This window comes from Cygnus olor, chromosome 10 (assembly GCF_009769625.2).
Source record: "Cygnus olor isolate bCygOlo1 chromosome 10, bCygOlo1.pri.v2, whole genome shotgun sequence".
NCBI classification, from domain to species: domain Eukaryota; kingdom Metazoa; phylum Chordata; class Aves; order Anseriformes; family Anatidae; genus Cygnus; species Cygnus olor.
Window position 1 is genome coordinate 15,802,962 of NC_049178.1, and position 23,001 is coordinate 15,825,962.

Genomic DNA, 23,001 nt, shown 5'->3' on the forward strand with positions numbered 1-23,001 from the left:
AGCTTACCTGTAATTCACTGCAGCTTTCTGAAAATCAACTATTTTCTATTGTTTAATGCATAATCTTTTTCATGTGTTTGACTTAGCAAAAATCTTACAGAAATCTTAACACTTCCCTTGCGCAGCATACACGTTCTGCAAAGCCCTGCTTGAGCTGCAGGCAGCCAAACTCTAGCACGGAGAGCCAAAAGCTGCACTGAACACCAGCCGTTGTATCTTCTGTTACGCATATGCAACAAGCAAGATAGGCCAAAAAACCATAATGTAAGAACTTAAAATTTCTAGTCCTCACTTTAGGAAGCTGATCATAACCCTGGACATCTGAGTTCTATTTTCTTTACTACCAAATGACTGAACATGGTGGACTTTTGTGTAATTTTAAGTTAAGACTTGAATGTTCCTTGCCAGGTCTGAAAAAGAGGACATCCTGTTGAAGCTTAGCATTTGAGATTGGTATGCATTTTTTAGGCTTATTTGACAGGCTACAGCCAAACTGATAGCAGTCGTCAGCCTTCTGGGAAACACAGACCTCTAGGGAAGTTGAACACTGCAAAACTGAAAGACTGTTCAGCTGTTGATATGGCATTTGGAAGGCCAAGAGAGTAAACATCATTAGCTTGATAGAAACTCTAAGTGCATTGTAGTAACCTGAAAAGGGGATCATAGCACTAATAAAATGGTGAGAATTACTGTGATCTGCAACCACACATGAAGCACCAATTCTGAAAAGAAAGCTATGTATAAGTTGTTTCTAAGTGATGATCTCTTTAAAGTAGAAGTCACTCATTTAAATTAAGGCTCAAATATAGTTCAGTAACCAGAGTGTCAGGATTTTGATTCTGCAGGGACAACATTGATGACGTTTTAATTAAGTCCTCTGCTAATCCCCGAGCCTTGAGTCTCAGTCTGTCTAATTCATTTGGAGAGGGGTGATGTATTTCAACAAGGAAAGTCATACACCAGTATTGGATATGGGTAGGGTTACACAGCTTTAATTTTTGTTGAAAGCAAATTTTTGTTGAATTATATATTCAGTTACTTTGGTAAGGATTGTTATCACGTCCCAAGAAACTCGGGAAAACAGGCTTTGTCAAGTTAACAGTATTTTTCTTCTCTTTGTTGCTGAAAACACAATGAAATTAGGAAACTGCAATTACAAGTTTGGCAGCTACAATCCTCATCAGCTTTCCTTGGCTGCAGTGTGTTTAACATCCCCCAAACAGTTTGTAAGAACTTGTGCAAGTCAAGAAAACATCCGAGTGAGATGGCTTTGCCAAAATGACAGAGAGGTTTCGCACCCGTGAAGACCGTTTGACCAATGCATCTCCCTACGATGTAACTTAAATGAACAGAGGAAAACCATCCTCAGATACTCTGTATTAAACACGGAGGGTAACCATTTAACCACGACTGGCCATCCTTGGATCTGAAGATCACTTGTTTAAGTGTCATAGTCAAAGCAGTGCCCAAAAACATCCCCCAGAGAGAAGAGCTGCCTTGAGGACCAGGAAACCCATGGCTAACTGATGATCTTTCATTAAAGAAGGGTGCTCATTGGGAATGAGAGAGAAAGGTATGTCCAGAGACAGGGCAAGCAAAGAGAAGGAGCCAGCAAGCTCTGGTTACTTTCTTTTTCTCTCTTGTTCAAACCTCTTGCTAAGACTGGCATACCTGCTGTGCATACGCACGCACCCAGAGCAGGAAGGCTGACTTTCCTCCTCCGTGATCCTGTAGAAAACCACACCGAACAACGAGGAACACTAACACGGCAATCTCTGCGAACAAGATTTCTCATCCATGTTGCCCCTCCAGCAGTCAAAGAAACAACTCCTTCTCCAACAAGAATTTGGCAACTCCTACCACATGTACCTAAACCTCGAAACCATATAATCAACATCAGACACGAAGCTGTAAATCCAGGCACCACAGAAGTGACAGGTATGCACGAGTCTCCCTGCTGTACCACCGGGGGTTGCACATTGAGCATGATTGGGAGGAAACACAGACACATTGCAGATCTGCTGTGGAAGACAGGAGTCTGAAGAGGAGCTTAGCATTACCAGGGAAGAATTTTTTCAGAGGTAGTGAGATCCTCAGCGATCAAATTGTGCATAGGGAGGCTTCTGCTAGTGTCCTGGTGCTGGTCAGGGAGCAGAGAGGACTTGGGGACAAGGGTAATGAGAAATGAGACAGAAGAAAGTAGAAGGACAATGGCAATGATGAATTGGGGATGCTGGTTTATTGGAAGTCTCGGGAAGCTTGGAGAAAGACTACCATGGTTCACGTGCACACTCTCACAGGCAGCACTAGTAAAGCATGCCGTGGCAACTCCCCCCACCTTTTTAAAAATAGTAATAATTAAAAAAAACAACTGTGTTATGCAGTTACGTTTCAAGAAAATAGCATGGTTTCAGATCTCCAGATGGTGCAGTGTCTGCTAGGACTTCAGCTTCAGCCCCCGTGCAAGAGCCGTCAGACCCCTCTCCATCTGACAGACTTCGCTCAAGCAAAGTGGGACAAGTTGATTGAATCCAAGCAGCAAGGAAGAGCAGGTCTGAGAAACAGACACGCAGCACTCCTCGATCAGCAGCTTTGCTCCACAAAACAGACCTGGATCAATTTACACTGATAAGCTGTAGATTGTGGGCATTAAATTCAGCCACGTTTCATAGCAGTCACAAATGATTATGGTGCAAAGTCAACAGTATCGACAATTACTGCAGTGCATGAATTTCAAGACCTCTACTGCGCAATTTGGAGGTTACCACTGCAGAGGCGGCTCCATTTGTGCAAAAGATTTTTAGATATAGTTTTAAAAAATCTAAATTTCAAGCCTGACAAATTTCTTTTACCAGCAAATAAAATTGATTCAATGCACAATTTGAACGAGTTCACAAAAAACAATGCTTCTCTGACTTGGCATTTAAATCCGCAAAATTATTCAGATGTATGACCTTAAAGCACTGCCAGTGGAGTCCACGCTCGGTTTTATTATGTAGTATTTTTATCAGAACTTTACCCATATAATGCAAAAATCTTCTGGAAACTCCTGCACTGAGTCTAGCTCAGCTGATGTAAATACATGACAAGTCTGCCTTGTTTTTTCCTCCCTAAATCCTTCAGGTTAGTGGTGCCTTTAAACCACTCCGGAAAAACAGCTGTATGGAACCTGCTCTTCAGGCATCCATGATTTCTGTGTCTACTACTTTTTCATACGCAGAACTTGCTGTTTGCTGTGACCACAGTGACTTCCATGGCTTACTCAACTCCTAGTTTAATGCAATATCGCCCTCTTATTTCACTTTCCCTCTTCACTTTTGCACAGGCATCAAAGCTGCAGTCATCACCATGGAAACTAGCTGGAGAATTAAAAAAAAATTAAAAAAATCAACATGCCTCTTCCAAAGCTAGTACACTGCCACCCACTGGGTACTGGTGTTAGGGAGCCTCGAAGTACAAAGCAACGCTGCTCAACGTAAGCAAATAACTGCTCGTTGCAGCAGCCTGCGTTCAGACCCAATACATGCACTTTCCATCAAATAGCAGGATTTGCCCTCAGTGCCAAGATCACCCTTGTGAAATTCAAGGTTAATACACCCAGCTTCTTCGCTACTGTTGCCATATAAGAGATCTCTCTTGTTTTCATGCAAGTTTAATAAGCAATGTGTCTGTGCAGGCTCTGCAATGGCTTTCGTATTTCCAGAGAGCAGAAATGGGCATCCTGGAAAAAACAGACCCATGCGATTCCCGAGGGAGCTGCGGGTTGGGCTGTACGAGGGAGCAGGCCCAGAACCTGCAGCTTCTTTTTGTGAGGTATGACATATCCAAGAGGATTTGGGATTTTTCTTGATCCATAATGATTCCTTACTGGCCAATATGAACTAATATCAGATTTTACTTTTGGAAGATCTCCATGGTGATCTGAGCCTGCTGACATCAGCTGGTTTTTGGTGTGGATGTAAGAACAAAAAAAAGATGGCCTAATTAAAGGGGAAACAACCTCAAAAAATTGAACAAAGGATGAAGAACTCATTTCTGTGCTGTAGTTCAGTCCTCCAGACAGAAGCAAAATACGCAAAAGGAATCATTTACGTAGTTTAAGACAAACACCCTTGACTTTAGAGCACGCTCTATCATTTTTTGAAAAATAAAGTAAGCAAGCTGACATGGAAACATAAATCCCAAAGACCAGAAGAATCACAGTAATTTTTACAGTGCTTTACGAGATTTTTCAGATCTACTGCAGTGTTACGTACCAGCTCTCCATCTCAAATCTTTAAGAGGAGGGAGGAAGAAAAAAGGGAAGGTATGCAGACCTGATCTGTTCTGTTTGCTGTTCCAACAACTTACAATTCAAAATACTTCTAATCAAACTGCTGAGATTTTCACAAATTTAGATGGGAATTTTTCTATTTCATCTTGTTGCTGAAAACAATTGGATGTTTCCTGCATGATTTTTTTCCCTTTTTAAAAGGTTTTACAAACACATGCAGGTGCTTATTTCAAGCTGACACTCCAGAAGTGAATTAGTATTTTTATCAGGCACAAGCCTAGCAAGAAAATGATTTAAAGTAGCAGGTAATTACACCAATAAAATATTTATGGAAGCTGATTATGCCAAAACACTCATTTATATCTCAGGATATTTGTATTTTATATAACCAAGCAAAAAAAAAAAAGTTTAGGAGTTCTACAAAGTTAGAGTTCGCTCCTTTTGGAAAATAAAACCCAGGCAATGATTTCCAGTGACCAAGTGCAAGCCACTGTTTGCTGTAATACTTATTGTGGGGAGGGGGAGCTATGAAAGATCTGTTTTCTCCAGTCCTGTGATAGCCCTGGAGAAATAGTAATGTTGAAAGTCATCCCCTCTACAGTGTCAGGGCAGAGTCCCTGCTGTGACGGATGGTGCACCAGCAGAGGCTGGGCTGGGGCTGAGACGCCACTGGAGATGGGATCTCCCCCTTCCCCTGGCAGCCTGAGCACAGTCTTGGATTTTTGTTGCCTCTTTTACACTGAGCCTAGCCTCTGTAGGACACAGCCGTTTAGTGGCCACCTTGCGACCAGCTTTCCTGAACGGGGGCAGGAGACAGGAAGGATGGGCACAGCTCTCACAGTAACAGCAGCAGCAAGGCTGAAAACCACCCCCCACATGCCCCCCAAAAACCCACCACCAACAACTTTTGCTCTCAATACTACCAGCTGAAATTAAGCAATAATTTTGGCTGTGCACGTTATTTGCAGAGTGAGCAACATAAACACTGCCTCTCTATTGAGGCTTCTGCAGAGGTTGGCATCTGTCTTCCTGCTGCTTCTAATCTTGAGGCAATTATCTAGAGTTCTAGATCATTCCAGACAACTCTAAAGTATTCAAAATACATTGGTAGGTTTAAAAATGGGACTGCGTAAGGAGTGCACTTCACGTCATGCAGCAGGTCTTCCATGAGCTTCCATGAGCTCATCTTCCGTGAGGTTTTAATTATTTCCCCCTTGTGTTAATGTGTCAGCAAGACCAGCAGGAAGAGGTTTCAGGTCCTTATGAAGGCTACATGTTATATATAGTGTGGATTTTTTTACAGATGCTAGAAAAAATGAAAAGCATTCCCCATATGGATCAACAAATAGTTATCTGGGAGTGAAGGCTGGAGCAGAACCACATTTAATCCATCCTAGACCTAAAGCCACCGTTTATGTGGCAAGCTGCAGTGCAGAAGAGCAGTTTTCAGGCCAAATACAGTCCCTGTGCTGGTGCTGAGGCCAAAGGAGCTAAAGCCAACGCAGAACTTGCAATTCTCCCCTCGGGGGCCTTTCACAGCAGCCTACGGACAACAGATGGGAAAACACCACTTTGTCCAGGCACAGCTCCCGTGCCCTCCAGCAACCCCAGCACGAGGGGATGTGCTGCCGGCTGGACTACCAGGCTAATCCCTGCCCTCCTGCATGCATCCTGGGGAGAGAGAGCAAAATAGAACCTTAAAATAAATAAATAAATTCAACCATGTCTGGCTTTGTTCCTTTCCACCCTCCTGCTCCGGCTCCTGGCAAGGGGAGCCTGGGATTACAGAGGAGCTCACCCGGCCACCACCTTGGGATCCCTGAACCATCTAACGAGCTAGCCCTCCAAAGAAATATTGAAAATATATATGCACAGACGTGTGTACGTATGCGTATATAACTGTTTTTTTTCCTGAGTATTTCCTTAGCCAACATGGGGAACAAAGGTAAGCACCCTCCTGGCCATCCTCTTCACTGCTGAAAGTCACTACGGTTTCCCTCTCTAAGTACTGTGCAGATATATCGGGATGAAAATAAATGTAAGTGATATAGTCATTCTAGAGAAGTACACGCAGTGAAAATTACACAGAGCAGTTAGAGCAGTCCCTCAGTTCTACAGGCTGGAGTGGTTACGGTAGCATTGCCCAGAAATACTGCTGAAACAAGTAACGCATCCAAAAGATAAAATTAATTCAAATGAAATGAAAAGCGAGTTCCAAAACAGGGCAAAATGAGTAATGATAATATAGAAATTAAAGGAGCAGAAACAGAATTTAGACGTTGTAAGTTTGGAGGAAAGACAGATGCCAGCACACGCGTTAAATACTGTGACACTTCCCCAGAGAGTTCTGATAATACTTCACCCTTAAATAACACACTCAAAGTGCTTCACAGACATTAACTAATTAATCTTCAGTCCTCTTGTGGATGGAAAAATTATACGGTAGGGGAATAAGGTCAGATCTTCAGAGGAGATGAGGCTGAGATTAAACAGTCTGCCCCCAGGCTGCACACCGATGTGACGGCAAAGCCAGGGCTCCCACTTCCAACATCTGCCCCACGAAAAGAAAGCCTTTAAGAGCAAAACTGACAGCTCCAAACATCTCCAGCAGCTGCCCAGACACAGCAAAAGGTGCAGGCTGGGTCAGACATCTCCCCTCGTTCGATGGCAAGCCCATAAACACATATCCCAAGGGACAAGGCATTAACTGTGCACCCACAGACCTCCCTGCCCTGCTGCTGCTCCACAAACCAGTGCCGGCTGCAGGGCGAGGGGAGGTTTCTGTAGCACCCACCTCCGTGCCAGCCCTTCCCAGTGCTTCATCCTCCCCAGTCCGGGTTCCCAAGCACGAGGCAGCCATCGCTTCAGCTTTGTGAGGCTTCAAGTTCCTGGAGCACGTTTTACAAATAATATACATGATGTGGTGCAAATTGCAGCTGGCCAAATCCTACCTGCCGGTGACTTTACAGGCCAGAGGGCTGTGAAGATCAGCGTGGAGGAGGTGACTTCCAGGAGTACGGAATACCCATGGGCAGGGCACCACAAAGAGGTTGCACAGACTTTGCACAAGCCACGAACAGCAGACCTGCTCTGGGAGATGCTGCAATGGATTTTCAAAGTCCACTACAAAGTGCTTTCAGAGCAAGCAACAAACAGAACAGCTACAGTGAAGTTTTGCTGCAGGCTCTGAAAAAAAAAATCAAAAAAAAATCAAAGTGTGCTGATGGCCTGGCCAGAGGACACTGTCTCCTATAAACAAAGCCCAAAAACTGCGTTCTGCCATTTGTTGTGGCATTTGAACGGCTCCTACAGCTGCAACGTCACACGGTATCGACCCTCAGCTTTTTTAGAAAGTGCTCTAGAGTGCTTTGAAAGTAGTAAGGCACCATTTAAAAAGTTCAGTGCTCGTTGCAGTGCTATCAGAAGATGAATCAATTAAAAGCTCGGCTACTGCAAGCAGCGGTGTGCCTGCTAATCCCTGGCTGCTTTTGTGCGAGGATCCGGGGTTTGGTTTTTGAAGTGAACCTGTGCCTAAATTCATAATTATATTAAGAAAAGGAAAGTGCTAGAAAACAGCTGGACCTCCTAGCTCTAGCAGCAAGTTATTTAAAAAGTCAAGGGCCTAAATGGCATTATTCCTTTGGATACTATTTTGGGGAAGAAGGGGTAACATTAGGCTGCACTGCTGCCAGCCCTTCTGCGAAGAAGCAATGCAAAAGACTCAGTAAACCTGAAGATTTACGTAGAAAGTAAAAGCAACAGAACAGAATTCCATATATTGAATTATCTCAAGAACAGAAGTGATCAACAATGCAGACCAGAGAAAGTGCAACACAGTCAGACAAACAGAGGTGAACTGCAGCAAAACAAAACACCAATTTAGAAAAAAAAAAGAACAGGGATAAGAGAAAAGGCATTACTGTAACCAAAAAAAAAAAAAGTATTTCAAATATTTTACTTTGACACTGCACGTTTGGACCAAGGCCCTGGAATTGAACAGAACTAGAAGGAGATGCCTCTCACTGTCCTGCTGCTGTGGGCAGCCAGGTTTGGGAGGCACAGAGCTGAGAAGGGAACAGTGCCCATGGGACACAGCACACAGGGTCCTCGTCTGGCTGGCAAGAGACAGGCTGGGAGAGGGAGAGGACGGGGGGAAATCTCCCACTGGCACAGGAGTGGAAGGCTTGGGGTCAGCTGAGAAAAGGTGCCCTGGATGAAGACAAATATAATTCATAAGCGAAGACAAGGAACTCGCTAGACAACGATAGCGGGGAGGGGTGAGGAAGGGCACAGAGCTCTGACGAACTGAAAACACACAGAGACGTAAACAAGATTTCAGCTTGAAGGAACTGGCAGTCCCTCTCTGTCACTGGCATTTACATTGCATTTCCTCCAGCTTTTATAAAACCTGGCTCCTCTAATTCATCCTAATTCACTCCCCACCGCTTCCACACGGCTCCCTCAGTGCATGTGCGGGCAGCCTAAGGAGCAGTGGTTGGGCACCTTGTGGCTGAAAGGAAATGTTTCGGGCACAGCTCAAAGCCTGTGGGAGTCAAGAGAAAGAGCTGAATTGGGCCTTTAGCAGGAACAGGACGTCAGGGGAGTCACAGGAATGCCTGAAACAACTTCTCGGCTTAAACAGAAGACGCATACGCCCCAGTTCAGTTTTAGCCACTAGCTGGAGCAGGCTGTTTGTAATTAATAGCAGGTGGTGGCTCACTCTTTCGGCAAGAGAGCAGACGTGAGTTGAAGTTTTAAGATACGAATGCACTGTTTGCCTTTCCTCGTAAAAACACAGCGTTCTGCAAACTGCTGTCTAGGACCACATCTGTGCTAACACTGCACAGGGACCTGGGGGCCGCGTGAACGGTCAGCAACACGTGAGCGCTGGCAGCAGGGCAGGCAGCGGGCATCCAGGGCTCCATCTGGGGGCACGTAGGCCAGCAGATCAAGGGAAGAGGTTAATCCTTTTAAATCAGCACTCGTTAGGCCACAAACAGAACGCCACCTCTCGCTTTGAATGCCACTCATCAAAAGCACAAGCAGTTACATAGTGTGTACGCTTAAAAAGGCGGCACGTTCCTAAAACACTGAATTACAATGCAGTTGTCAAAAATTAAAAAAAAATACAGTAACCCACAACAGTACTGAAGACGGCTACAAGAACCCACGCCTTTTTTTCCCCACAAACTTCTGCAAAACAGGATTCACCTTGGCAAAAACAAAAGGCAAGAACTGTGTAAACTAATGTTACCCATTGAGTTTAAGACACTACGCAGCTTTATGGCCAGCTGAGATGAACCATCCAATGGACTTACAGCTGTACAAAAAAAGTGATAAATTAATAAAATCACGTGCCTTGTACAAGCTACCTCAGATGCCGTGCCTTGTTCTGCAGAAAAACATGAAGCAATGAAAGAAAAGCCACCTTTAAAACCACGCTGATCTAAAAAACAAATTACTAAGTTATTGACTACATTTTAAATAGAGATTACAGACTCTGGACTAGCCTTCCACTTGATTTAGACTTCCACATCCATCTGATGTAGGTCTTAGCACTGCAAGAATAATCACTCTGACTTTCACAATAACTACCTTTTGTTGTTGCTGTTTTAAAATGCATCTCAACTAGATAACCTACGGTTTAATTAAATTACAATTGAAATAGCATTGTAAGAATCCAGACCATTTAGTACCTGGAACAGCAAGCATTCATTCTATTTCATAAAGAAATTAATTATGCAAGAGACATTAACAACAACTGTAATTCTTTATGGATTTAAATTATGTTTTGAAACGGAAGAATAAAGTTCCCAGCTGATCTAAATTCCTCTAGATTATAAAAATGAATTAATGATGATAATATTCCATATGTCTAAAAACTGGTGCAGGAATTAAGTTCTTAAATCTAAAGGCAGCGGTACGGATAGTGAAAGCCGAATAACCCATTTCTACCCTAATAACTTGCCATACTGATGCCTGGAGTATTTTTGGATGTGCTGCAGTCCAAGGGCTCAGACTGGTTTCTGGTTAAATCAATGGCAGCCCTGGAACTGACATCCAGAAGAGCAGAACGGGGCTCTGGCTTCCCAGCATCACGTACCTTTCCCCTTCTCTGCAAGAAAATCTCAGCTGTGTCCAGGTGAAATTTCTCCCAGCCTGACAAAGAGCAAGGATGATAAGAAAAGAACTATAAGGAACGATGAATGCAGTATTTCAAAACTGGGCACCCTGCTGTTAATTGTCATCATTCCCTCCACAGTTTACGCATATTAGAACTATTCTGGCACTTCCCCGTCTGGGGAGATAGCTTGAAAGGGGATAGGCAACGGGAATCCCTACAGCACAGCAGACAGTTTGTAAATTCACATGCTGTATCAACTGGGCAGAAGAGTCAATTTTCCAGATATATAAACCTGGGTTTAACCTCTGCAAGGAAATATATGCACCTCCACTCTCCCTTACCACATTAAAGGGACATCTCTGCTGGCTAGCAGTGACATGCAGGGAATCAAAATGAAAATGCAGACCAACTTCCAAAGCAGCATAACCCCCATATGACCTTCTTCGCCTGAGTCCAGGGCTGCGTTTTAGAACTAAATGGTAAAACCCGAGCTTTGCTGAGGACGCTGCTCTCCACTATTGAAGCCAACCAAGCACACAGGGCTCATTTTGTTTCCAGGAAAAAGACAGTGATTAATTAGAATGCAAAAGATGCCTTCCTGCCAAATATTTTCCAGCCTTATGTTCAACTAAGAATAATTAAGGCTCGCCCATATCATCCAAGAGACTTTTAGCCATTCTCAACATGACATCATCTATCACCCAACAAAAGTCCACGTTTGCCAAGGAACAGACTGCAACCAAGTAGACGGGCTGCACATTAGCCGGGAGTTTTACTCGTGTCTAACTAACAGCTTCTCCGATATAAAAGGCCAGTAGCTGCTCTCTTTACTACAGCCATGCCTCGTTAGCCTGTAAACACCACCAGCAATAGCTTTAAACAGGCATTACTTCTTGGCCTCAGCTGCTGTTCATTGCATCCTCCCCTGGTGCAGAGAGGGAAGGGGGTGCTCTGCAGGACAGCGGGTGGGATGGAGACCCCAGCACTGCTCCCAGGTCAGGCTCAGCCGTGGGACCTTCTAGCACACCACCCTAAATCCGACTTCACTTCCGTGAGAAGAGTCATGCTTCAAATTAAGCACATGCTCAGAGTGCTTTGCTGATGAAAATAATCATAGGCACGGGATCATTAAGGAAGGTTAAGGAAGTGGGGGGCCCTACACAGGTGTAAGCAGGAGCTCCCTTACAGGAGCCCACTGCTGCACCAGGGAGCTGCTCTGCAATCCGGGGGTAAGTTTCTCCATCTGCTTCTACAATTACAATGGTGACCTCCTTCGACCAACCCTTTTGATGCCGAAAGGCCAAGAAATGTAGTCACATTAGGATTAATGACTCAAATTAGCTCGCTTGCACCTGTGCCTCCCTGTACCCATGGCAAACAGACAGTAGCCTCACCTTTACAAAGCAACATTTGAGGGTTTCTTTGGAGTGTTTGTCCAAGAAAAACCTTTTCTCTTTCCGTCTTACCAAAATAAACTACTTAAGAAGGAAAAATGTCTCCCATTGTAAAAGTCTCTTGATATAAAAAAATGCAAATTTCAAGCAGCTGTAATGAAGAGAATCAATTTTAGCCTTCTGGTGGCTACCTTCCTGCAAAGCTGTATTATTTTTCAAGTATTTACAAGAACCAGATCACGTTTCTAGCTTCCCGTTCCTCTCCTGTGTAATGAAGAGAATCATGTATATTGCCTTCATTTAATTTACCCTAGAAATTCAGAGTTATTGATTGCAGTTGGTAGACTTCCTAGCTACCAGATACTACAAGCAGCATTTTTAAACCTTTTGTATTGCTCAACCGTGATGCACAACAATAAAAAAAAACAAAATGAAATTTTGAGGTGGGGAAGTATATAGCTGTGGAAATGAAATACTGAGTGGCAGTAACTGAATATACAAAACAACACAGAGCTGTAAGCTGCCCTTTGTGACATTTATTTAAAGAAATATCTGCACAACCGTATCTGAGCAATATCAGAAAGGTCTAGGGTTATCAGATAAAATTTGTACACAAAAAAAGTCATTTAAATACAGGTCTACAGAAGGACCAGAAAATATTCCTTAATTTGGATGGTATTTAGTAAAAGGTTTTGCAAAGGGAAGGAAAGAAAATCAGAATTTAGATGAAATGTTTTGTTTGGATATTCAAAAGCAGTAATATAATCCAGACAGCTGCCAAAATATCAAAAAATTATTAAAAAAGAATGCTGCATTAAGGCTTTTTTTTTTTTTTAATTTTTATTGTGATGAAAAATATTAGTGGGAAGACATTCAATTAGTAGTGATCACAAAATGTTTCTTTACTATTTTTCATTTTGGCCACTGAAACAAGTTTAATTATTAGCACAGCACTAATCTGAGAGTATTTTTGGCCAGCCCTATCTCCAATGAAGAAATCTTTGATCTGTTCAAGACTGTGCCCTGTGTTTCCCCCCAGTTACTTACAAAGTCTGGAATTTGGTATATCTGAGGTCAAGTCATTCTGGCATTGAGAAGTCAACTCTTGCAAACAAACCGGCCAGCCTGCCTTTTCGCTGGTGGTTGTGATGGTATGGAAATAAGCAAAACCACACTGATACTTCAGGAATGTTATTCATAAGGTTTTCCTTTCTTCAGCAGTCCTAATGACAACATCAAAATGCACGCAACTAGCTCCAAATAAGTAAATAAAAGGGAATCAGTCTAAAATACAGGGTTCAGAAAGTAAAATTAAGTTGCCTTCTCATTTCAGAGTTCTCCAGAGTTCAGAAACTGCCTTCTTCTAAAGGAAACTAACATCCTCACACAGTTACACAGTTTTAGGATCCAAGCCTCTTTAAACATCAGGAACTCACAGCTTACTTCTAATATTTTTCCACTTACCTTTATGAAAAAGAAAATCATATTAGACTTTTAAAAAATAGTTTCAAACTTTTAAATCAAACCTCCTACGTTTAGTCCCATTTTTCTGGTTTTAAAATGTGCATAGAACAAGTATGATGGAGAAACCAGTAATAATCACAAATGAAACACTGACACAATGATACACAGACAGAAACAATTGGCATCTTCATGGCTATTTTTCATGGGAAATTTTAGAGTATTTTAAAGTCTTGTAAATGATTCTTTGCTTTCAAAATACTACAGGAAGATACATACTGTTTATTTGCTTCTTGCTGTTTCATGTCATCTATCAGAACAGGAATTTAATGAAGACACAAACCACTGTAAATGCTTCAGTTATCACAAAGGTTGTTTTTTTTGTTTTGTTTTGTTTTGTTTTTCCAGAAGTCATGAAATTATACATTACATTGGCTTTTAACAGTAAATTTATAATCAAATGTTTGATTTGCACTAGAAGTGAAGATTTTTTGCTGCTTTTCCTTGGCAACCTGCGTACATCATACCAGTGTAGCATCAGAGTGCTAGCACTTGGAATAGAGGGAACAAACCTAACCAGGTTGTACTCACCAAAGTGTTACTGCCCTTCGCTGAGCAAACCCAGCAAACATTAAAAACCAATACAACTGCTTCATGTAACATCTCCCCCATCCAGTCTGACATCTGTTCATTAGGGCTGGGATTTCACATCAACTGTTTAAAAGCAGCATCTTCAACTCAGCAAAAAATTTATTGTCCTTTTGCAATCAATATATGCAAGATTAATTTATTACCTAAATGAAAGCACTGTCCATTTATATTTGGATATTTGCTTTCCAGATCTGTAACTGATCATGTATTAGTAACTGATCATGTATTAGGCCAAAACAAGCAAACAAGACTATTGCCTTACCCACCCCAGCTTATTTCACAGAGATGCTATTTTTCCTATGTATTGGCTTTGACAGGCACCTTAGCCCAACAAATCTGCTGAGCTCTTTGTGTGTCTGCAACTTGTTCAACCCAGAAATTTAAAATGCGCAGTCTGGAGCAGCAGGCATGAAAACCGCTTGTCCAGCCGCAGCAGGGTTTCTCCAAGCGTTGGGAGGAATGGCACAGTCTCACTCATACCACCCCACTGGGACTTCCAGCTGTTCAGACACAGCAGGTCTTCGAGTCTGGCAAGAAATTTTGCCAAATGCATGTTAACTCTCGACTCATCTTGGGAAGACACGTAATTGCCTATGCAAATCAGGCTGAGACGTTCACCAAGATCTCCCTCTTCACCTCCACTGCTTTTTAAAAATTCTTCACCATGTTAAGAAGGGATAAAATGCTTTACTTACAACCAGAGCTCCTAATTTTGCAGGCTAGAATACTTTGCATGATTCGGTAGCTTACAAATGAATACATGGAGCCAGCATCTGTCAAATCCCTTAGGCAGCCTTGCTTAACGGAATGCAATTTCTTACCTGAAAAACATAAATAAGCGACATACATTTACATTTTATCCTGCATAACTTAGTATCTTATTTAGTACCTTAAATCACACATGAAACTGGCTCTTCCCATTAAGCATGCAAAGACACTGCATCACCTCTTTAGACTGTTTTTAAAACGAACAGTAGTTTCCAATTAGAACAGTTCAGATGTAAATATTTATCCCAAATACGGAGACGTGATTAACATTCTTACCACAGACACGAGCTCACTGGAGTACAATGCTTTCAGAATTACCCCCAGCTTACAGACCCGAGTCGTTTGATCCCCCAGACGTCAGGAGAAAGGGGGGCTGCCCAGGGCCACCACCTGGACCACAACAGCCACAGAGCTCCTAAGGGTCCTCCTCCCCATGACAAAAGCCCCCTGGGACACAAGCCCCAGTGCAGCACAGCTCCCAGGAGCACCCACCCCTGCTCTGGGGCTTCATGCACCAGCCCCAGCCCTGAGACATCGGCCTGGCAGGGGAGGACAGGCAGGACACACGTTTCGGCAAGGCTCAAGCAGTGCGTAAAGTTGGGTGCACAGACCAGCATCAAGGAGAAACTTGAAGCAGCTTTTTAATTCTCCCCACTCCTGTCCAGTCCGCAGTCCCTATCCACCGGGATCAATTGGTATTGAATATGAACTCCACCCCTGAGGCTCTGCTAAGATAATAAATATGTTTGGTGCAAGTCTCAGCAGTAAATCAGAGCAAACTTATAAGCCTAGAATGATCCAAAATCCACAGGGGTCTAGCAAGAATCCATACAGTTGCCATGAGGTCCTTGGCTGCAGTCACAGATTGATTATATACATTTAAAAAAAAAAAGGTATTAATGTATAAAGCCTCCACAAGGGACAAAACCCACAACAGTAGAAGAGAAAGCGTCAATAAAGCACGAGAGCTTTTCATTGACATCTTCAAGAAGCGATGTAGAGCCAAGTCAAACAGCCAGAGAGCAAATGCCTTGGAAACGTGCCTCATCTCACGTGGGTCCACCAAACTGTGTCTCTCCCCTTTTTACTCTTCCTTCTCAAAACACCTTCTGCTGTCAGAGGCAATGGAAGAAAACTTCAACAAGCCAGGAGTCAGGATTTTGGTGCACACACCAAGCAATCCTCAAAAAGGCCAGGAATGATACTTGATTTTCCAGCAACTGCAAAGAAGCCACCCCAGCTCCCTGGGTTCCTAGGGTGGAGCTGCGGGAAGGATTTCCAACCCTCCCTAACTGCTCTTCAGCTCTGCCCAGTTTATTCTCCAGAAAGTTTTAATTGCATTTTAATTATGCAAACACGCTGTGGGCTTTTAAGGTAGAGCATTACCTGAAGCTGAAAGGAATACATACACCTAAATCTAACCAAAGTGTCTGCAAATCAGTCATTTCTGCAGTACGTGTGCTCCTCCTCCGTGAAGAAGCCATCCTGTATTTATTAAACTGACAGAGTTCAACCTGACTCCACAGGAAACTTGTGAGAGCTCCCCCAGCCCATACCTTTAAATGTGAATTTCTGGAAGTAACTAAAACCGTATCTGCAAGTGAGGCATTTCGAGCACAGATTTCCCTGGGGTGGTTAAGAGTGCAGGAGGAGACCCAGGCCAAGATATTTCAGCAGCGTTCTGACAAAGCTGCATTTACAGGGCTCTCCAAAGTCTCTCCAAGTTCAACATACATCCCTGAATATTACCAGGTCAGAGCTGATGCATTTTATTTTCCCCACAGGTTTGGAGCATAAGCCAGCATCCAAACAAAACATCCACATCAGGATGGCCCCATGGTCCTTGAGGCTGCCCGAAACCATGTTACCCATTGCACAAACGATGTTTTTGTGGGGTTATTGCAGAAGTTTGCCAGAGGAGCAGATCAGGGCTGAGACAAACCAGCCCTGCTCCCTGCCGGGCAGCGAGAGCAGTAGCAGGGAGGAGAGGGACTGACACTGCCAGCTCACACTGCGTTCATGCCAGCCCTGGGTGAGGGGGGTGAGCACCAGGGAGAGCCCCACTCCCCCAAAACAGCTTACAAAGTGCTTAGGGCTTCAGTGCAAAGCCCTAAGGGAACACGTCCCATGGAGGGCTGAGCAGCTCTCACAGCTGTTCTTGTATCTGACAAACCCAGAAACCCATGAAATGACAGGACAGGCAAGATGCTCCTGAGCTGCATTTCAGGAGCAAGACGACCTCAACCAGTGGTGTAAGTAAGGGTGGACAGGGGGGACGATGGACAGGGGGGATTTGCACTCGCAGGCAGAGATTTAAAGCATGAACCCGAGGGGTCTGTCTACAAGGACCTGCTCCCTGACACTCCGGGCTCTGCAGTGTGACAGCAGCACATACAGGCCAAAGACTACCATCAGTGCTTCCTGACTTCGTGTATTCCCTCACCCACTGATCTCATAATCCACAATCACTATATTTAATACACAACTGTTGAGTGCTCCCCAGGAACCATCAGCGGCCTTTGTGGACGAGCAGAGCTGCGCCAGGCGATCGCTGCACGTAACTGCATCGCGGGCTGTCAGGCTCCTGGTGCTGAGCAGCAGAAGATGGAGGTGGGCTGCCCCGCGCCCTGCTGGCTGCCCCCCAGCAGCAGCACACGGGAAGCACCAAGGCCCTCCTGCACCCACACAGCATCGTGACAGATCATGCCTGGCCGGCTGGGGCTCGCCTGCTGGTTTCTGTCACAGCCGTGCTGTGCAGGAGGGCTCAGAAGTGGCAGGTTTTAACCACATTTGATGGAAACTTGACACAGGTGTTGCTGTCTCAGCACAACATCGCATAGCAAGAAAAGCAAACCCTGCTTCAACTTGACAGGCGATTTCCAGTGTTGAGTTAGGAAGTGTCCCTACCCCAGCTGTTACTTCTCCTCACCACCTCTTGGATCACCTGTAGAGAGCGGGGTTTGCCTCACGTCCCCCCCTCCTTAAACCCAGGGGACTCCTTCCTGCAGAGCACTGCTGGATGGCACGCTGAGCTGCGTCTGAGGCCGTCACACACGGCGAGAGGTGTCCCCAACACATGACAGTGACACGGGGCTCTGTTCGCACAGCGCCATCTCAGTGTCACAGGAAACCTGATAGAGTCCGGGGACTTCTATCCGCAGCGTGGCGTTCCCATTTAAAATGCACACATCTCGGACAAGGAACGGAGGCATTCATCTGCTTGACGTTGCACTGGCAGAATTGCTCATAGGCATAAAGGAATTATCTAAATGTTTTCCACAGAAAGCTGCAAACAGCCTTGCACCAGCACTTCCTATTTTCCACCATTTCTGCAGTCTTCCGAGACTTTCAGAGAGATTTTAAGAGGTGGCTCCTCAAAAAGACTTCCCTCTCCTGCTCATTTCTGAGTAAAACAAATGTTTAGACACAGAATAGATGCACTCTGGCCTCGGTTACACTGCAAAATATAAACTGTAAAGTAATCGAAAGGGAAAGGTCTGAATTTTTAGCTGATCTTCCCCAGACTCTTCCAATTTATTCGGTGATTTAACGTACGAGAACATCCCGGTGATGAATGCACTGTTTATACCAGAAATCCGGTAATAAAAGCAATGTTCTTCAAAGAAAATTGAAATGATTCTGATATACCTGTACAATTATAGCACAGGGACTTGGGAAAAACAAACATCAGCAACTGAAAGAGGATACTTCAATAGTTCAATAACAAAACAAAATAATTAGGCTTGCTTCCATCAAAACATTTGGATGAGTACAGCTGCTGCAGGCCCTGCCTGGCAGCTATGTTATCTTAACAATTAGCTACAAGACTACGGCCAGAGCCAAAAGAGTTCGTAATTCTCGATGATCTCACGGTATCCAGAGCAATAAGAGAAGAAAAGAATCTTTACATTATTTCAAAACTTTGAAAGCCCACCCCATTTGGTGCAACAGTATGAAGAGCTTGTTTGAAAACTCAGTGTTATTTTAGCAGCAGTCGCTTTTGCTAGCAGCTTTCTGAACACAGCTGAATGGAGAGGAAATTATTTTCCTAACATTTACTTCTTCCAAAGGCTAAAAAAATGTCATGGCTAAAAAAGGCACGGCTGCAGCCTTAGGTACAGGCTAATACCCATCTTAAGTCCTAGCTAAGGGTGCCGAAACCTTAGGCAACTCATGGTTTTACCGGTAGCAAACACAGAAATGCCAAAGGAAAGCAGCAAAAGTTATCCACAATCCAATTAATATTCCAGCAGCCTGAAGAGTAAGTAGTTACTCAGCTTTTTGAGTAAATATTGATTGCAAATGAGGTCAGTTACCTGAACGTGGAAACATTTGGTACTGAAGCTTTGCCATGTTCATTGTGCCAAACATTTGGTGAAACCGTAGCTTTTTTTCCCTGGTTCTAGAGCACCTGCCCTTGGGGAGGGCTGTGCAGCCCTGCACATCGCTGAGGACCAGGCTGATGGGAGGGCTGGTGGCCAGCCAGGCACAGCAGGTAGCAATAGTGCAGCCACAGCCTCGGCATTCAGCTGGTGAGACGAACCACATTTAGACCAAAGACTCAGCTCTGTGTTGCTACGTGGATGCTCAGGAGAAGGCACAGAGAAAGGTACGTCAGGAATTCATTATTAGCCAGCTTACTGCTGTGCACACTCACACCATTTCTCATCGCATTTCTCACCCATGCCCGCTCAAGGCCTAACCCAAGTTTTGGCAGGGTGACTGAAGTGTTAGAAAAACACCACAGCCAAACAAATGTTATGCACCAAAACTCACAGCCCTAAAGCTCCAGGCGGGCTGGTCCCCAGCATGGGGCCATAGCTCCAAGACCTCCAGCTGGTGTCACTTGCAGTAAAGAGCTCTCAGCTGTAGGCAAGAGACACTGAGCCATTTCATTACTGAAACCCTCAGTCCTCTCTGATCTGAAAATTCACTAATGACCGCAAGCATTTATGTCAGCATAACCCTAAAGCCCCAGAATTGCTGCCCCTATACCCCAATGCTGTCAATAAATTACCCAAAGCCCAGGACAACAGAATGAGACACGACCTAGCCGATGCCCAGAGATCCATTGCTAAGGAAATAAATTTCCCTTCACTGTATAAAGTTCCAGGAACGTGCTGTTAAAGTGATCAAAAGCTCAGTGTTGGTGCCACTAAATCTCTGAGGGTTGCCATTTTGGATGCCTATTAAAGGTTTATATTTGTGTTATAAATCATCTTACTGCATTCCACAGAGAGCGATTTTAACACTGGAATCATACCCCCTAACTAGTGTTTATATGAAATTTAAAGGGTGAAGAACAGTAACGGTACTATTAAAGACACCTCCTTTTTGAGTCCTGAAAATAATAGCATGCTACAGAGCCATGAAAAGAGAAAATGATAGCAGCATTAACCTGTAATAATTACACTAATAAAGGGAAAGTAGCACTGAAGAAATTATTACAGGGGAAAACACTAAAATTTCTGTCTAAAGCACCAGCATAACCTTTCAGAGGATATATTTGCAAAGTACATAAATAAAAAGTTCTAGTTATTTCAAAGGTTACGATTATCACCTTCCCTTATTTAAATTGACACCAGTTATTACTGTACTTTCTTGGTCCAGAGTCTAAAAAATAAAAGGAACGTAAATTGTAGGTATAAAATCATAATGTTATTTGTTATTACGCTGTTATTAAGGTGCTATTTACTGAGTTTGGGCTGCTTTTCCCCTCCGTGGTGTAAGATTCAGCAAGGAGCAGGAAAAGCCTGACTTTAGGACAGAATTAGCTAGCAGCTTTTAAACTTCCCACGTTTTAAAGGCAAGAGAGCAGAGAGAAACAGAAGCACCCCAGAGCACAGCACCCAGCACCAAGCCTTGGTGCCGCAACCATGGGTGCCAGCCCTCCTGCCACCCTGGGGCCTCCTGCCCCAGCACCTCCCCTGCTTCCAGCTGCGACCTTGCCCGGGAAAACCTATTTAAATCAGCACTAAATCAGTTCTGAGACAGCAGCAACCCTTCACATAACCCAGAGGGAGAAGAGGCATCTCCAGGAGTCCCAAACGAGGGAGCTGCATGCAGCGAAGGCCAGAGACAGCCAGGAAAATCTTCCCCCCCGCCTCCCCCCCTTACAAATAAGTAAAATTATTGATGGCTGACAGTTGCAAACCCTGTTTCATGTCAATAGCAGCGCAAGATGGTTTATACAAACCAGCTATCATTTGGATGATTCGCAATAAAAAAAATCAAAATAAAGGATGATCAACAGTATGGCATTTGTTTATAAACAATTGGTGAAAACTTCTGCCTCTTATTCTAAGAAGTGTAAAGTCATGCAGTGCTTGCTTGCACCTTCACTTGCTACTGACACTGTCTTTATCAACAGCTGTCAACAAAATGCAAAACAGAGGAAGAATAATAGACAATCTGAGGAGTGCAACCAAATTTAAAGAGTTTATACAGCTGCCTTCAGCTAAATATTCACCCTGAGAGGTAGCAGCAGACGCATTAGCAGACACCAGTCCCAAGACAGCCAGGCATATGACAGAGAAAAAGGCAAAGTTCTTCCACGCTTGCTTCAACCTCAACCTATATTTAAAAATTATTATAATAAAGAAGAAACCGAGCATAGCCTAACCTAAATCTGTATGTTTTAATGGCCCCAAACAACAACAAGTCTGATTCTGAGTGGGGGGAAGGCACAACACAGCACAAAAACATATATTTAAATGAAAAAAAAAAAAAAAGGAACCATGGGCAAAGAGCAATGTTAGTTCAAACCACAGATCTGAACACTGCATAAACCGGCACAAGAAGGAGGGGATACGATGTGCATCCTGAGTGCTTGGAAGAGCCAGCCCGCACGTTACTGCACCTGAAGAAAAACAGCCTGGAGAGGTCAGCGCAGGGGTGTCTGAAACACCTTCTGGTCTGACAAGCACTATCTGTTCCCTCTGACTAATCTGACAGAAAATCTTTTTATTTTTAAAGAGCCTGGCCCATTGCAAGCGTCAGTAAAATTAACCTTAAACGTCAGAGGAGGGCCTGGCCTCAAGTCAGCCTGGCTCCTGCAAAATGGCGCCCGGTGCCTGCCTGCTCTTTGTTGTCACGAGCAACTGACAGATTTAAGGGAAGAGACAAAAACCTGGAGATGAATGTTGCTTGGCCACAGTGGAAGAATCCACAGGGTCCCCAGCAGAGAAGACACTATTTCATGAGGACTTCTGGGGCTCTGGTGTCTCCGAAACCCACCTCACCACAAAGGGCTCACGACTCACTGTGAGAGACTTGGTTGAGTCTAAATTTCTGTGATCTCTCAGGTGCAAACTGAAGTTCCATTGTGTTATACAGAGGAAATATTCTTTCAACAAGTCAGTTAAAAAAATAAAATAAAGAGTCAACCCATCAGACGGGCCCACCTTGGTAGATCATTGTCAAAGGACTAAAATTACTTGAGACAGAGCTACATCTTCTTGTGACTGTAACATTCACAGCCAAGCAAACTGATTTTCAATGTACACCAAGAGTCACGTCTAGCTGAAAGGAACAAGAGACTGAGTGAGGTTATGGAGCATTCCCAGATCTTTAAGGCCTAGTGCAGTAGTGTCTAAGAAAAAGGACCTCCTCACTAACCAGACAGGAATAAGTCAAAATAATAATAAATAAATAAATAAATAAAGGCACTGTCAACAGCAGAATCTATAATTCCCTTTTACTTTTCTACTTATTTGTGGAGGAAACGATCTTCCTTATGTTCAGAACAGCCCAGAACAAAGCAGAAAGAAACCCCAACCCCTTGGGTTGAACACGACTAACAGCATATGGGTGACCCAGCTCAGGGATCAAGCAGTTGTTCTGCTCTCTGCTTTTTTTAAATCTTTTCTCTTTCTTGGATTTGAAATTCAGAATAGCTGCTAAGGAAACCTGAAGACAAAGCATCCACTCACAAGTCACCCTGTAACACTTACTCCATTCCCTCCTAACCCCACTCATAAATCTCCTCAGGGCTCTGAGAAGTGGAAGGTCTGCACAAAAGACAGGTGAAAATGAGAATAAAAGAGATAAAAGGGATGAATCCCTGGGGGGGGGGGGGGGGGAAGCATTTAAATACAGGGGAAAAAAACTATTTAAAAAATGCCACAAGACTCGACACATCCCAGCTCACTTTGTTCCTAGCGCTGTTGTGCGAGCGCGTGGCTGAGCTCTACCTACGCTGTCCGTAAGCTGTTGTGCGAGCACTTGAGTGCCTTTATGTTCGTTACAGCTCGCGGCAAGTTAACCTTTCTCGACTCCTCTCCTCACCACCCCAGCTCCTTTCAAGCACTCTGTTTGCAAACAAACCACAA

At 43.9% G+C, this 23,001-nt stretch overlaps 1 protein-coding gene across 19 annotated transcripts in view; it reads right to left on the minus strand.

Moving 5' to 3' along the window:
- Positions 1 to 23,001, minus strand: part of MAGI1 (membrane associated guanylate kinase, WW and PDZ domain containing 1) — a 324,538-nt gene that overhangs the window by 205,625 nt on the left and 95,912 nt on the right. For 3 of the 19 annotated variants that reach the window (XM_040568212.1, XM_040568210.1, XM_040568211.1), the window contains one exon: positions 14,599 to 14,724. The exons of the other annotated variants lie outside the window; for them this stretch is intronic. The gene's annotated coding sequence lies outside the window, so the exon portion shown is untranslated. The remainder of the gene's footprint in view (positions 1 to 14,598; positions 14,725 to 23,001) is intronic. 19 annotated transcript variants of the gene reach the window in all.